Source organism: Camelus bactrianus, chromosome 1 (assembly GCF_048773025.1).
Source record: "Camelus bactrianus isolate YW-2024 breed Bactrian camel chromosome 1, ASM4877302v1, whole genome shotgun sequence".
Classification (NCBI taxonomy): domain Eukaryota; kingdom Metazoa; phylum Chordata; class Mammalia; order Artiodactyla; family Camelidae; genus Camelus; species Camelus bactrianus.
Window position 1 is genome coordinate 111496963 of NC_133539.1, and position 13453 is coordinate 111510415.

General features: G+C 40.6%; 1 long non-coding RNA gene across 2 annotated transcripts in view; it reads left to right on the plus strand.

Moving 5' to 3' along the window:
- Nucleotides 1–13453, plus strand: part of LOC123614759 (uncharacterized) — a 28961-nt gene that overhangs the window by 7277 nt on the left and 8231 nt on the right. Inside the window, exons 4-5 of one of the 2 annotated variants that reach the window (XR_012509430.1) lie at nt 9271–9512; nt 11333–11527. This is a non-coding gene — a long non-coding RNA (uncharacterized LOC123614759). The remainder of the gene's footprint in view (nt 1–9270; nt 9513–11332; nt 11528–13453) is intronic. The other variant, XR_006722232.2, reaches the window with a different exon arrangement.

The window sequence follows — 13453 nt, forward strand, 5'->3', positions numbered from 1 at the left end:
CATTTCGTGACCAATTTTGTCCCAGAACACTAAGAAGCTTTACTCCTAGATCAAGTTGATAGGCCACGCAACATGTTGCTTTTTGGACCAGGTTCTGTTGATAATCTAAAATTCTCTGGGTTGCCTGTTTTAATAGTCTATTATGATCCAGGAAATGTTTTCTTGTTGCTTCTTCCCATATCTGGAGTTGCACTATGACAATTATTCTATGTAGATCTATATATATATATATATATATATATATATATATATTCAAGACATTAAGCCATCATTAATTTTGTTAGAGGTCTAGTTAAGCATTGGGTAATGCAAGGATATAATACAGCATATAAGCAATACAGCTAATAATGTAGGGGCTTAAACCATGAACTTCTGGAACCAACTCAACTTCCTAAAAGATCACAAAGACTGGGAAGTGAATCACTTAAGGCAGAAATCTGATTTTTCATGTGTCATTAAAAGTGTAATATTGAAAGGTTTTTCTGGTATGGAAATACAGCAGTCAGTATGAATTTTGGCACAGGTGCTTCCTTGAGATGCTCTAAAGCTATCAAAGTCTTTGTAATTTTGCAACACATCTTTCTTCATCACAGAGACATCAGAATTCAGTAGGCTAACAGCCTGGTTACCATCACTTACACTCTTTTGGGTGAATTCTGTTAAGGCTTTGATGTGAGCAATTACATCTTCCAATTCTACTGAAGGTACAAAAATATCTGCTAAATAGTCATACTGATGGAATGCAGATCCCTTGGTCCATTGGGCTCATATTAACGGCAAATTTGCTGGAGTCGTATCTAAAATGGCACTCAAGCGGCCTTGAGTCCAGGAGAATCCTCAAGTACGTCTTTCTGTTCACCCTGGTGGAAGCCAGGGCCATAGATTGGTGCCTCAAAATCATTGAGTTCCACTAGGTGCAACCCAGTATATTTCTGGTCACCTGACCCAATATGTTCCATATCAATCACCATCTTTAAGGGAAATGAGGTATTGGCATCTTTCATAAGACATATTTTCTAGTGTTATTAGGCTCATTATCTTTAGTATAATTTAATTTAACATGGTGGCCCTATTCTTGTTTAGCTTGGTATTCTGATCTGAAATCCAGTTTGTCCTCAAAATCTGTCTTCATTTTTCTACAGTCCCTTTTCCAATGATCTGTTTGGTTTTTGTTTTTTTGTTTGGTTTTTGTTTTTTTATTTGGTTAGTTGGTTTTTACAGTAAAAACAAAGTCTAGTTTCCTTTGTCAGTCGTGGATTGAACACAGGTTAGTTCATCATTGACCTTAATTACTTAATTGGCACAAGTGAAGGTTCATAGTTTTTATAGATGCATTTCTCTCCTTTCTTTTAATGATTTTGGGAAGTTGGTCAGCCAGTGAGATAGGGGCATTTGTACGTAACGTAGACCAATCTAAATCATGTCTGTTAACTAGAGTAGCAGATTCCTGGTCTGTACCTTCTAAAAAGGCAGAGTTAAGCAAGAGACCATTTTGGTGGTGAGATAATGATTCACATGTCATGCCAGAATATTGTTTGAAAGTTTTCTTGACCCCTTCATCATACTCCAGAATTGATTCATCTGGTCTTTATTTACTGTACTGAATCTTTGACCCGTCTATGTTTTTGTTTGGAAAAAGCTCTAGGGTAAATCTGAATAATTTGTGAGCTAATTCCTTGCATTCAACCTGAGCCTGTGAACTATGTAAGTCAAAATCCATTAAGGGCTTTTCAATCCTGCCTTCTCTATCCATTCATTTGCCTTATTTTCAGAAACTAACAGTTGTACTAACTGATATAGATTTGAAAACCTGGGCTCATAGGTTCAGATAGATAACCAGAATTCCTTAGCAAATCCCAGTGGGTCTTGGCTAGGATGGAGAAATTCCTTAGCTAAAGCTCTAAGTTCTGCTCAGGTTTAGGATGTACATGCACCAAGGGTGGTTGGCTTCTTCCTGTAATAGGTTTCTCTCTAAAGGAAGCTATGATTACTTCTGATTTTATGTCCTCTTTTACTGGAGGAAGGGAAGCAGCAAGAGGTGCAGGGAGGGAAGAGAGAAAGAGACAGCGTCTGGGTTAGGCAGTTCAGATGAAAGAGAATATAAAGGAGGAGAAGAGGGGGATACAGGGCTTACACTGGTGGCCTTTTTAAATTTTGATTTCATTTTAAGCCATGTTTTGTTGGTTTCCTGCAAAGAAGTTACTATATCATTACCTCTTTTAGAAACTTCTAAATACTGATCAAAATAAGCATTCCATTCGGTCTGTTTGATCTCACAGCTGGCTTTATCTAGCTGTGTACACACAAAAAACTAGTTTTGGAATATCAAAAGAACCCCAGTTTGGCTGTTTTAGGTTGAGATCTCCTTTAGTATAATTTCCCACATCAAGTAAGTATTTGAAACTATAAATTTCATATGCATTGTTCATGAACCCGGCTGGGATGTTAGTCGGAGGTTGGCAATCTGTCATTCCTTTCTCAGTTTTGTTTTGAAAGCTTTGTTCACAATTCTGAAGTTGGTTTGTCAATATGAAATTGTAGTGCAGGTGTCTTTTTGAATTTAGGTTCCCTCTGGATATATGCCCAGGAGTGGATTGTTGGATCACATGGTAAGTCTATTTTTAGTTTTTTGAGGAATGTCCATAGCCCTGTTTTCCATAAGGGCTGTCCCCAACTACATTCTCACCAATAGTGTAGGAGGGTTCCCTTTTCTCCACACCCTCTCCAACATTTATTGTTTGTGGACTTTTGAATGATGGCCATTCTGACTGGTGTGAGGTGATACCTCATTGGAGTTTTGATTTGCATTGCTCTGATAATTGGTGATACTGAGTATTTTTTCATGTGCCTATTGGCCTTTTGTATGTCCTCATTGGAGAATTGCTTGTTTAGGTTTTTCTGCCCATTTTTGGATTGGTTGTTTTTTTGTTTGTTTTGTTATTAAGTTTAATGAGCTATTTATATATTCTGGAAATTAAGCCCGTGTCAGTTTCATCTTTTGCAAATACTTTCTCCAATTCCGTAGGTTGTCTTTTTGTTTTACTTAAGGTTTCCTTTGCTGTGCAAAAGCTTGTAAGTTTAATTAGGCCCCATTTGGTTATTTTTGCTTTTATTTCTACTGCTTGGGTAGACTGCCCTAGGAGAACATTGCTGAGATGTATGTGAGATAATGTTTTGCCTGTTTTCTTCTGAAAGGTTTATAGTGTCTTGTCTTATTTTAAGTCTCTAAGCCATTTTGAGTTTATTTTTGTCTATGGTGTGAGGGAGTGCTCTAACTTCATTGATTTACATGCAGTTGTCCAGCTTCCCCAACAGCTCCCCTTTCCAGCAGGGAGATCAGTGGGGACAGAAAGGGAGCTTCTGAGGCTCAGAGGGAAAAAATAGCAACCACCTGGCAGAGAGAACTGAGAGAGACAGTCACACAGGGTCTCTGTGACCCTCAATGCAGGATGTGAGCTTGTGGGCGCAGGCTGGGGCTGGCCGCCGGAACTCGGTGAAGAGCAGGGAAGAGGGTTGGGGCCAACTACACAGAAGCAGCCACAGGGGGCTGGAGTGTGGTGCGGGCTGTGGCAAGGAGTGTGTGCAGAACAGAACAGCCTGGGCCCCCCATAAAAAAGCACCACTGCTGGTGCACATGTTGGGGAGGGCTGCAGTGCAGCTGGGCCATAGCCACTGTTTTTGCTAGCCTAGAGGGTTTTCTCAGCACTGTTGTTGGCACATTCTCATGAAAAGTGAGACAGGGCTGAGTGATAACTATAACAATTGCTGGTGCATGGCTCCCAGGCGGAGGTGGGACTGAAACTGAATGCATACCCAGGGGCCCCACAACCTCACAGCCCCAGGCGGAGGGGGCAGATTTGTTCCACTGGTGCCTTTGTGGACCCACCCTTCTAAGACGAATGAGCAACTAGTAGAGTTCTGGCGCACGGTGGGAGTGAGTTTAGTGTTTACAGCAGGGCTATGTGCCGGATGCAGGCACAGGGCTTGAGTCCACGCTGACCCAGTAGTGCGCTGTGGGTGCAGGTGCATGACTGCATGCTTGCTATGGCAGGTCCTAGTGACTGAGGTCAGCAAATCTGCACTGGTGGCTGTGTGGGCACAGAATCTAGGGGAAACCAGAGTGGGTGGCTGACATTCCTGCAGCTGAGGTGGGGACAAGGGCAGCATTAACAAAGAGAACTGTGTAAGCCCACATCACAGAGAGCAAACAACACCACAGAGGGCACTTCCTGGTGGACATGTCCTGCAAGGAGGAATACTCAGCATCTCTTCTTCCTGCTGAAGGACTCCAACCATGCCTATCACACACCACAGCTCAGAAGTGGGTCTGGAAGCTTCTATTCTAAGAACAGAGGAGCAGTCCGGCCCCTGTCAGGGCTGTGAAAACCATAGAACAAAAAAGAAGACCCACTTAGCAACCAGAGCAGGCTCTAATCACCATACCAACAACACACCCGATCAACAGGATAACAGCCAACACACATGGAAAAAGACGTGATCACCATCCACACTAAAAACAGCCCTTGTGACAAAAATTATTAGATGCTCACAGTCTACACAGGAACATTATCACTTTAAAAACAAACAAACAAACAAGCAAACAACAGCCCTTCAGCATCACAGTAGATAACTGGTACTCCTAAATCCAGAGTCAGAGAAATACAAATGAAATGAAGAAGCAGAGAAACCACTCTCAATCAAAAGAACAAGGGAAGTACACTGAAAGAATGATTAATGACATAGACCTCGACACTCTACTAGATCATGTCTTCAAAAGGGAAATGATAAAAGCACTGAAGGAAATAAGAGAGATTATGAATCATAATGCAGAAAACTATAACAAGGAAATAGAAACAATGAAGAGGAGCCAATTAAAAACAGAAAACTCAATGGCTGAGATAAAAGCTGAGCTAAAGGCAGTCAAAAGCAGACTAGATAATGCAGAGGAACAAATAAGTGACCCAGAGGACAGGATAACAGAAATCACCCAATCAAAACAACAGATAGAAAAGCCAGTGAAATCTAATGGAAGCAATATATGGGATAATATAAGGCATGGCAGTCTACACATAATAGGGGCCCCAGAAGGAGAAGAAAGAGAAAGAGATCAAAAGGTATTTGAAGAAATCATGACTGAAAATAATTAAATATGAATTATATCCAGTGTCATAATAATAGAAAGGGGAGAGTATTGGGTGGGAGAAATACCTAAGTCGGGTTTGGATTGCAAGGAAGTCTTCCAGGAAGGGGCAGTATGTAGATTGCTTCTAGAAACAGAAGTAGAAGATGGTTGGCATGGGGACAGAGAGTGAGACAGAGAAGAAAAGGATCTTTAGTAGGTTAAATTATCATTAAAAATAAACCCACTTCTCTTACTCCCACCTCTATGGATAGAGTTAATGTTCTTTCCTCTTTAATTCTATTTGATTTTGACCAACAGAGTGTGGGCAGAAATGAAAATGTGATAGTTCAGGGCTGAGGTCTAGGGAGGTATCATAAAATATCACTTGCATTTTCTGACTTCCCTGCCGTTACTATAAGAAGAATCCACGCCTCTAGTGTGATGGTCTAAGAAAAATAAGTGGTATACGGAGATGACCTGAGCCCAATCCAACATGAAGAGCCAGCCCCTCTGAACACACAGCTTGAAGTAGAGCTGCCCAGCCAATCATATATACAACAGCTGACCCATAGTCAACTTGTAGATGCAAGAATGAGCTTACGCAAGATCAGTAAAGCTGTCCTCGGCAACTTGCAGACATATGAAAAATAGAAGCTTATCTTTGAATGTCACTGAGATTTTGGGAATTGTTTGTTATGCAGCATTATTATAGCAAGAGCCTACTGATACAGGAACTTTCTTTGTTCCTCCCTGCATTCTAGGGGGAGAGTTTGAGTGAAGAGTGCATATAAAAATCTACAGCAAAAGGGAGCATAGTCAATATACTAATTTCCTAGGGCTGTAATACCAAATTACCACAACTGGGTGGCTTAAAATATCAGAAATTGATTATCTCGTTTTTTGAAGCCCAGAAGTCCAACATTAGAGTGTCAGTAGGGCCATGCTTCCTCAAAGTCTCTAGAGAATTCTTCCCTACAAATTCTAGCTTCTGGTGGCTCTTAGACATCCTTGGCTTGTGACAGTTTACCTCCAAACTCCTCCTCCATCTCCATATGTGCTTCTTCTCCATGTTTCTGTGTCTCAAAGCTTCCTTCTCTCATAAGGACACCAGTCATTGGGTCTTGGAATCATGCTAAATCCAAGACTATTTCATCCTGGGATCCTTAACCTACTTGTATCTCCAAAGGCCCTAGTTCCAAATAAGATCATATTCAGAACCAAGGGTTAGAACTTGGATATACTGTTCTGGGGACTCTATTCAACTCACTACAGCCAATGTGAGAAACTAAAAACAATTTAGTACAGCAGACTCAATACTCACCTGTTAAATGGAGACATGAATAATAACCTACCTCATATAGTTATTGGGAGGATTAAAGAAAAAATTAAAAACACTATCCAGCATTTGGCGAATGGTCAGTGAGCATTAGTCACCATTACCATCATTATTTGCTAATGTTATTTCTTCTTATTGTTGTTATTATTCATTATAATTGAGATAATCATCATTGCCTTATCAACTTTGGAGAACTATGTAAAAATAAAATGAGATACTAGTTGGCAAAACATTTTCAAAAAGTGTTTTTTTGTAAAAATCAAAATAATTTGAAGTGTTATTACTTCTGAAAGTTTTTCATGCATGCATTTTAAATAAAACAAATCACATTAAACATGTAGTGAGTTCTAAATGGAGAGACATAGTAGGTAAATCTTTTCCTAATGTAAAAAATACGCTTGTATATTTTTTTTCCAGTGAATAAGATTTTGTATAAATCAGTTAGCTAAAAGGGGAGCACATCCACTCACTTTGCTGTTCATGCAACACGCTAAAAAATTGATTTAAATGTGAAACTTTTATTAAAATAATAAGATATAGCCAAGAAGACAAACTAGTATTTTTTTTGGCTGGAATCCTTAGGAACCCTGAATACGCCCACATAAATATACAATTGTCAGATTTTCTTATGTAAATGCTTATTTATCTTCTTTTGAGATGTCTTTTGTGTAGAGTATGGTTTTGGAAAACATTTAAAAAGCTCTTATATGGTTTTTTGGTAACCTCAAATGGCTCTGGGAAATGTCCTTTTTGCTAAACAGTGGGAGGAAATGACATTTCAGCCTTTAAAATATGAACATTGGTTTTTATTGATGAAAAACAAACTAAATGGAACTCAAGTTTGCCTTTTCTGGGAGCTCACATGGGAGCTCAAAAAGCACTGAGAACCTGCAACATCCCAGGCCCCATGGCAACTGCTGGGGCAGAAATTTAAGTACAGAATTTAAATAAGATACTGTCTTTACTCTCAGCACAGTGAAGTCTAGGAGACAGATGAGAAGATCAGCAATCACAGTAGGGTATAATGGATATCTTAATGGTTCTATTAAGAGAGACATGTAGGGATACAGACCCAGGCATCCTGACAAATGGGGTAGGGGGGATAATTCTGCCAGAGGGAAATGTGGTGGAAGTTAAGCTCTGAAGGAAAAGAGCTAGAGCCCTGTCTTGGAAAGGACAGTAATGTCAGGAAGAGGGGACTGCCTGTGCATGTACATGTTGACAGAACATCCATTGAGGACAAGAAATTGTGTTTTGATCAATAATTGTGCTCTACACTGGAAATTGACACAACATTGTAAACTGACTATAAGTCAATTTAAAAAAAAGATATTGAATATAAAAAAAAAATTTGTAGAGAAAATTTCAAATGTTCCTTGATGTGAGAAGGAAGAGTGCATCAGATTGAAGAAGGAGATATAACTGTGGGGATGTCTCAAGGCATATATGGTGGACTCTGTGTAATGAGCCAAAAGCTTAGCATTTTATCTTAAATGTGTTCTATGCAGTGAGGGGAGGGGTCCACTGGCAAAGGAGAGAGAGAGAGAGAGAGAGAGAGAGGGAGAAGGCTGGAAGGGAAGTAGTTTAAAGAAAAGGAAATTGATTCAAGGACTGAGACATCAGTTCAAGGGGACAAAGCCTCATCTATGACAAGTGAAAGAATCAGATAAGAGAACATGTAGGCAACAAGGAGTAGCATCAGTAAAAGTGGATGATCAATAGGATATGTTGGACAGAAAGCCAACTTGGGGAGAGTCTAGAGCTGTGGTGTCCAACACAAGTAGCCACCAGCCATATATGGTTAATGGACGCTTTAGACAGGGCTAATATAATTTGAGATGTACCCTAAGTATAAAATACACACCAAATTTTGAAGACCAAGCATGAAAATCTAATATGAACTATTTCATTAATAATTTTACACATAGATTATACGTTGAAATGATCATTTGGGGGGTATATATGGTTATGTAAAACATACTATCAAAATTAATTTCACTTGATTCTTGTTACCATTTTAATGGGGCTACTAGAAATTTTAAACCTTATATATGTGGCCCACACTTGTAGCTTATGTTATATATCTAATGGACAGCACTGATTTACCCCAGCTGTCTGTCTTGAATGACTTGAGAATTGTGTTGTTAATCAACAAAGCGGAAACAACAGAGAAAGGAAAGTACTAGAGGGATGAGAAAGTGTGCTGACTTTAAAATGCCTGTTGGACTTGCACGTGGAGCCGTTCACCTTGCAGATATGTTAAATACCTGGCTTGGAGCCTCAGGTTAGAGATCAGCTGGAGATGATGGATTTGGAATGAGTGTGGGTGTGGTCATCCAAGCACAAACATGCAGTATTTACTGTGGACCAGGCATCCTGTTAACTAATTTGCATATATTTAATTCTCAGCAATCCTTTGAGTCATGTATCATCCTCCTCCTCCTCCTCCTCCTCCTCCTCATCCCCATTTTCCAAATGGAGAAGCTGAAGTTGACGTCAACAACGTAACAAAGCTATAGGTGAATGCTAATGATGCTTAAGCTTTGGGGCTCTTGTCTTGCAAGGTCCATTCCAAGGCTTAGCATGCTTCTCCTGAGGATGCAGGCAGGAAGCAGTAGTTCCATCCAATTACAAGGGGCGGAGAACAATGTCCCAGTCTGGGGGTTACTTCTGTGCCCTGGAAGTGGTCCTGGGGCTGCCAGCATGACCTGTATATTACCTCAGACACACTAAAATCTTGCATTAGGCATCAAGCTCTGGGTTCCAACTTTACTCCCAAGATAAGGATCTAAAGGAAATGCTTTTCCATTAGGGGCCACTGTCACTCAGGTTTTAGGAGCACTCACCTCCAGGATCAAGCATGAGAAGTTGAGGAAGGAGCTCAAGGGCAGCCCAGTGACCACCTGGCTGAGCTGAGACAGTTGCTGAGTGATCCTCAGGGGCCAAGCCAAGGGACATCATATGTCTGGAGACACCCAAGACTGCTCCTGGGCAAGAGGAACCTCCTTAGCAAAAATCTGCGTGAGAACTTACAGATGTGTCATCACCAAAAAGGTACTGAGAAGCAGAAACTCTTCTAAATTATCAACAGTTGAAAATCAAATTTTATGCATTCATGCCATGGGAAATATTGAAATCAATTCCTAGTTTCCCGAGAGATGGATTGCAATACTTTATCACATGAAAAGTCAAATAAAAATATATAGTCAAAAATATGAGAAAAAAAGTGTTATAAAGTTATGTCAGATATATTGATAGCAATTATTTATTTTTCTGGATTTGGAGATATTTCTACTGTCCAGCTTAAATTTTAAAAATTTGCTGAGATTTTCAAGCTAATTCTCAATAAACATTCACTTTTATACTTTGTTTTGTAATTTTGTTTAAGTTACCTTTATTCAGGAATAATTTACATAAAATAAAATACATCAATTTTAACTGTATAATTAAATCAGTTTGACAAATTCTGACAAAGGTAACCACCTTCCCAGTCAAAATTTAGGATATTTCTAATATCCCGGAAAGTTTCCTTGTGCCCCTTTGAGATCAATTACCTTCCACCTTAGCTGCAGGCAATCACTGATCTGCCCTCACTATAGATTAGCTTTATCCCTGTTGTACGAGGCCATATGAATGAAATAATGCCCTGTTCACTCTTTTTCAAGACATCTTGAACTCAGCATATTGTTAAGATTGAAACATGTTTTTGTGTGTATCAGTAATCCATTTGTTTCCATTGCTAGGTAGCATTCATTATGTGAATATACCATTGTTTTTAATCTATTCAACTCAGTGGACATTTGGGTTGTTTCCAGTTTGGGTCTATTATGAAAAAAGCTGCTATAAAACCCTTGTTCAGTTTCTTTGTTGATATAAGTTTTTATTTTCTTTGGAATTGCTTTGTCATAGGTAGATGAATGGCAACCTTTTTGAGAAACTGCCTAGCTAATTTCCAAAGTGTTTTTACCTCCCCCTTGGCTTTCCCTTGCCTACTGGCAATGTCTGAGATTTAAAAAAAAAAAGATATTGTTTTATATAATTTTTTTTCTTAAAGGGAGCCACTCAACTTACATAAGCATTAAACCCTACAAAATCTGAGCTGTCCTGTTAAGGCGGCAGAGTCAGGTCCAAGACTCCAGACCCCTGCACTATGCAGAGAAGAGCAGAGTGGCTGGGACAGAGCCCCAGGAACCAGTAAATCTTGTGGATGAATCTCACAGAAGCACTTTGAAATGATTAATTTTGGGTCAACTTGACTGGGCCAGGAGACCCAGATATTTACTCAAACACAAGGCTTTCCATGAACGCAGTTTTCAGTGAGATGAACAATTTTTAAATCAGTAGACTTTGAGTAAAGCAGTGACCCTCCATAATGTGGATGTGTTAGGTAGTCAGATAAGTGGGGGCACCGGGCAGATAAGATGGAGAAGAGGGAGGATGGTCCAGAAGATGGTCCAGAGGATGGTCCCTTCAGCATAAAGGGGCTTTATTTACTCTAAATGAAAAAAATCTGTTAGAACCCAACAGTTGCAACTGTGTGGTGGCCACAAGGCCTTAACCAGACATGACCCAATGCTCACTGCAATATAATTAGCATTGTGGTTTAGCAACCCCCCATGGGTTCTTCTGTGTGCATCATGGGTGAGGACATGTGCAAAAGGGGACAAACATGACTCAGCATTCCAGGGACAAGAGCCATCAATCACTCAAAAGCCCATCTCTGAGCGAGGTTTACGAGAAGGGCAAAGACCACTGCTATCCACCCTTGGATCAGCCCACCACCCATTCTTGGATGTGCACTTTCCCTTTGTGAAAAAATTCTTTAAAATCTTTCACTACACAATGCTTTGTCTCCCATCTGAATTATATTTCAGGTATGACAAGAACTAGAGTATTTTCCCTTCTCATTTTGGGTAACAGATGGGCCTCACCTGACCAGTTGAAAAAAGACTGATGTCTCCTGAGAAGAGGGAATTCTGTCTTCAGATTTGAATTGCTGCATCAACTCATCCATGGTTCTCTAGCCTGCTGCTCTATCCTGCAGGCTTCGGACTTGCCAGCTTCTGCAAGTAAGCCAATTCTTTAACATCTCTCACTCTCTCACTCTCCCAGCACACACACATGTATACACACACACACACACACACACACACACACACATACATACACCCTTTCTACCTGGAGAATTCTAATGCACACTGCCTCCTTCATCAGGGGCCCTGAAGGACTGTCAGCATTCAGAATAGACTCCTGTCCAATTTCCTCTCTTCCCCAAGTCCAAGGTAGTACTCCAAAGTCCTTTGGTTTGGGTTTTGAACACCTCCAGAAAAAGTAAAACTTATTGTACTTTCTTTACCACAGAGGACGCCCCTTCAATAGACCATGCAGAGAACATTTGCTCCCTTTGCCTTGGGCAGAGCAGTATGCTTTTCTAAAGAGGACCAGCTCTCTTCCTTTACTTGCCTGCCCCATCCCCTTCTCTTTATTAGCTTTAAAACTAGATATTCTTTTCCTCCTTTTCTCACTACACTGACCATATATAGTCAATATAGACAGCTGCTGAAGCAGGAAAAATGGGAAATACTGCTATATTTATGTACCAGGATCCACTGTATATCCTGAGCCTGGATACAAAATTGCTCCTTACCACCCTGGTCCTACCTAGGGAGCGTGGGACCCAGGAGGACACAGAGAGGCCCAATGCAATCAGATACAAGCAACAGCTCCAGTGATTTCTGCCTGGAAGTGCAGATAAAGGCTTCTCCGGGAGAGTGATTCTGGGGAAGAAAAAGCCTCCTCTTCTGTGCAGCTCAACACAGAGCATCACACAACTGCATCAAATTTTTGCGTCTCTCCAAAGTAATCACCCAGTGTAATTACCCAAAAGCAAAACTTGGGATTCTTTTGGCTTCTCCTCCTGGGCAGTAGGAGAGGAGATAACTCTTGGGAAGCACATGGCCCTCTAACACGGCTGTGAGGAAGTGTGAGTAGATAGCAGAAGGCTAAGGAGTTACTCACACCTGGATAGAGTTTTCTTTTGCAGCATTAAAACTTTCTCGAGTTTTAACTTCCAGGGGAGAATACAGACATTGTAAAGGCTGTGGTGGGAGGTTATGTTATGGACAATGCTTCCCCAACATTGAACAATCCTGTTGTGAGGGTGGCGCCAAGTTCTCTGCGGTACCGAAGGGGGAGGAAGAGACATCATTACCACTGCAGACAAAATATTGGGGCTCTTGCATTTCACAGTCCATCCCCCCTCCCTCAACCCATAAATGCTCCTTTCTGTAAGTGAGGTGCCATCTTCTCTTGTGACAGGAAATTTACGTGCTGGTCTCTTTTCTGTTTCATTTTTTTGTCTGTTTCTTTGATTTGCTATGTAGGTCATATAAGTTCTCCACAGTAATGGATAGAAGATAATTATCCATCAGGAACTACATTTCCCAGCTCCCCTGCATCTAGAGAGGATGAAATGGCCAGTTCTGGCCAATGGTATGTGGGTGAAAAAGGTGTGCTGTGCCTTGGATCCCAGGTGGTTAGGCATACCTGTGTACCCTCCTCTTGCTTCCTTCTCTCCATCTTTGACTGGTACGGATTCAAGGAACCTTGGGGCTTCGCTATGGAAGCACATGTGTCCCTGCGCCAACTCTCGCATGCTAGTTACCCAACAGAGCCGTCACCACATGGTGGACTTTCCCGGAGTGAGAAGGAAAAAAAAAAAAAACTTACTGCCTTTGAGCACTGAGATTTTCAGGTTATTTGTCATAAAGTCAGCATAGCCTGATTACTAGGAGTTATTATTATTCTACAGGTGGGTCACTAATATATGATTAGTCACTAACATCATTTTACATTTTTCTTCACGCACCGCCACTACCACATAGGGGATAGGCTTTACAACAATTCAGTGTTTATAAGAGCAATTAGGATGTTTTCACTAAATAAGCAGAAAGATGTCAAAGAACATGATACACTTGATGAGGGCAGAAATTGTG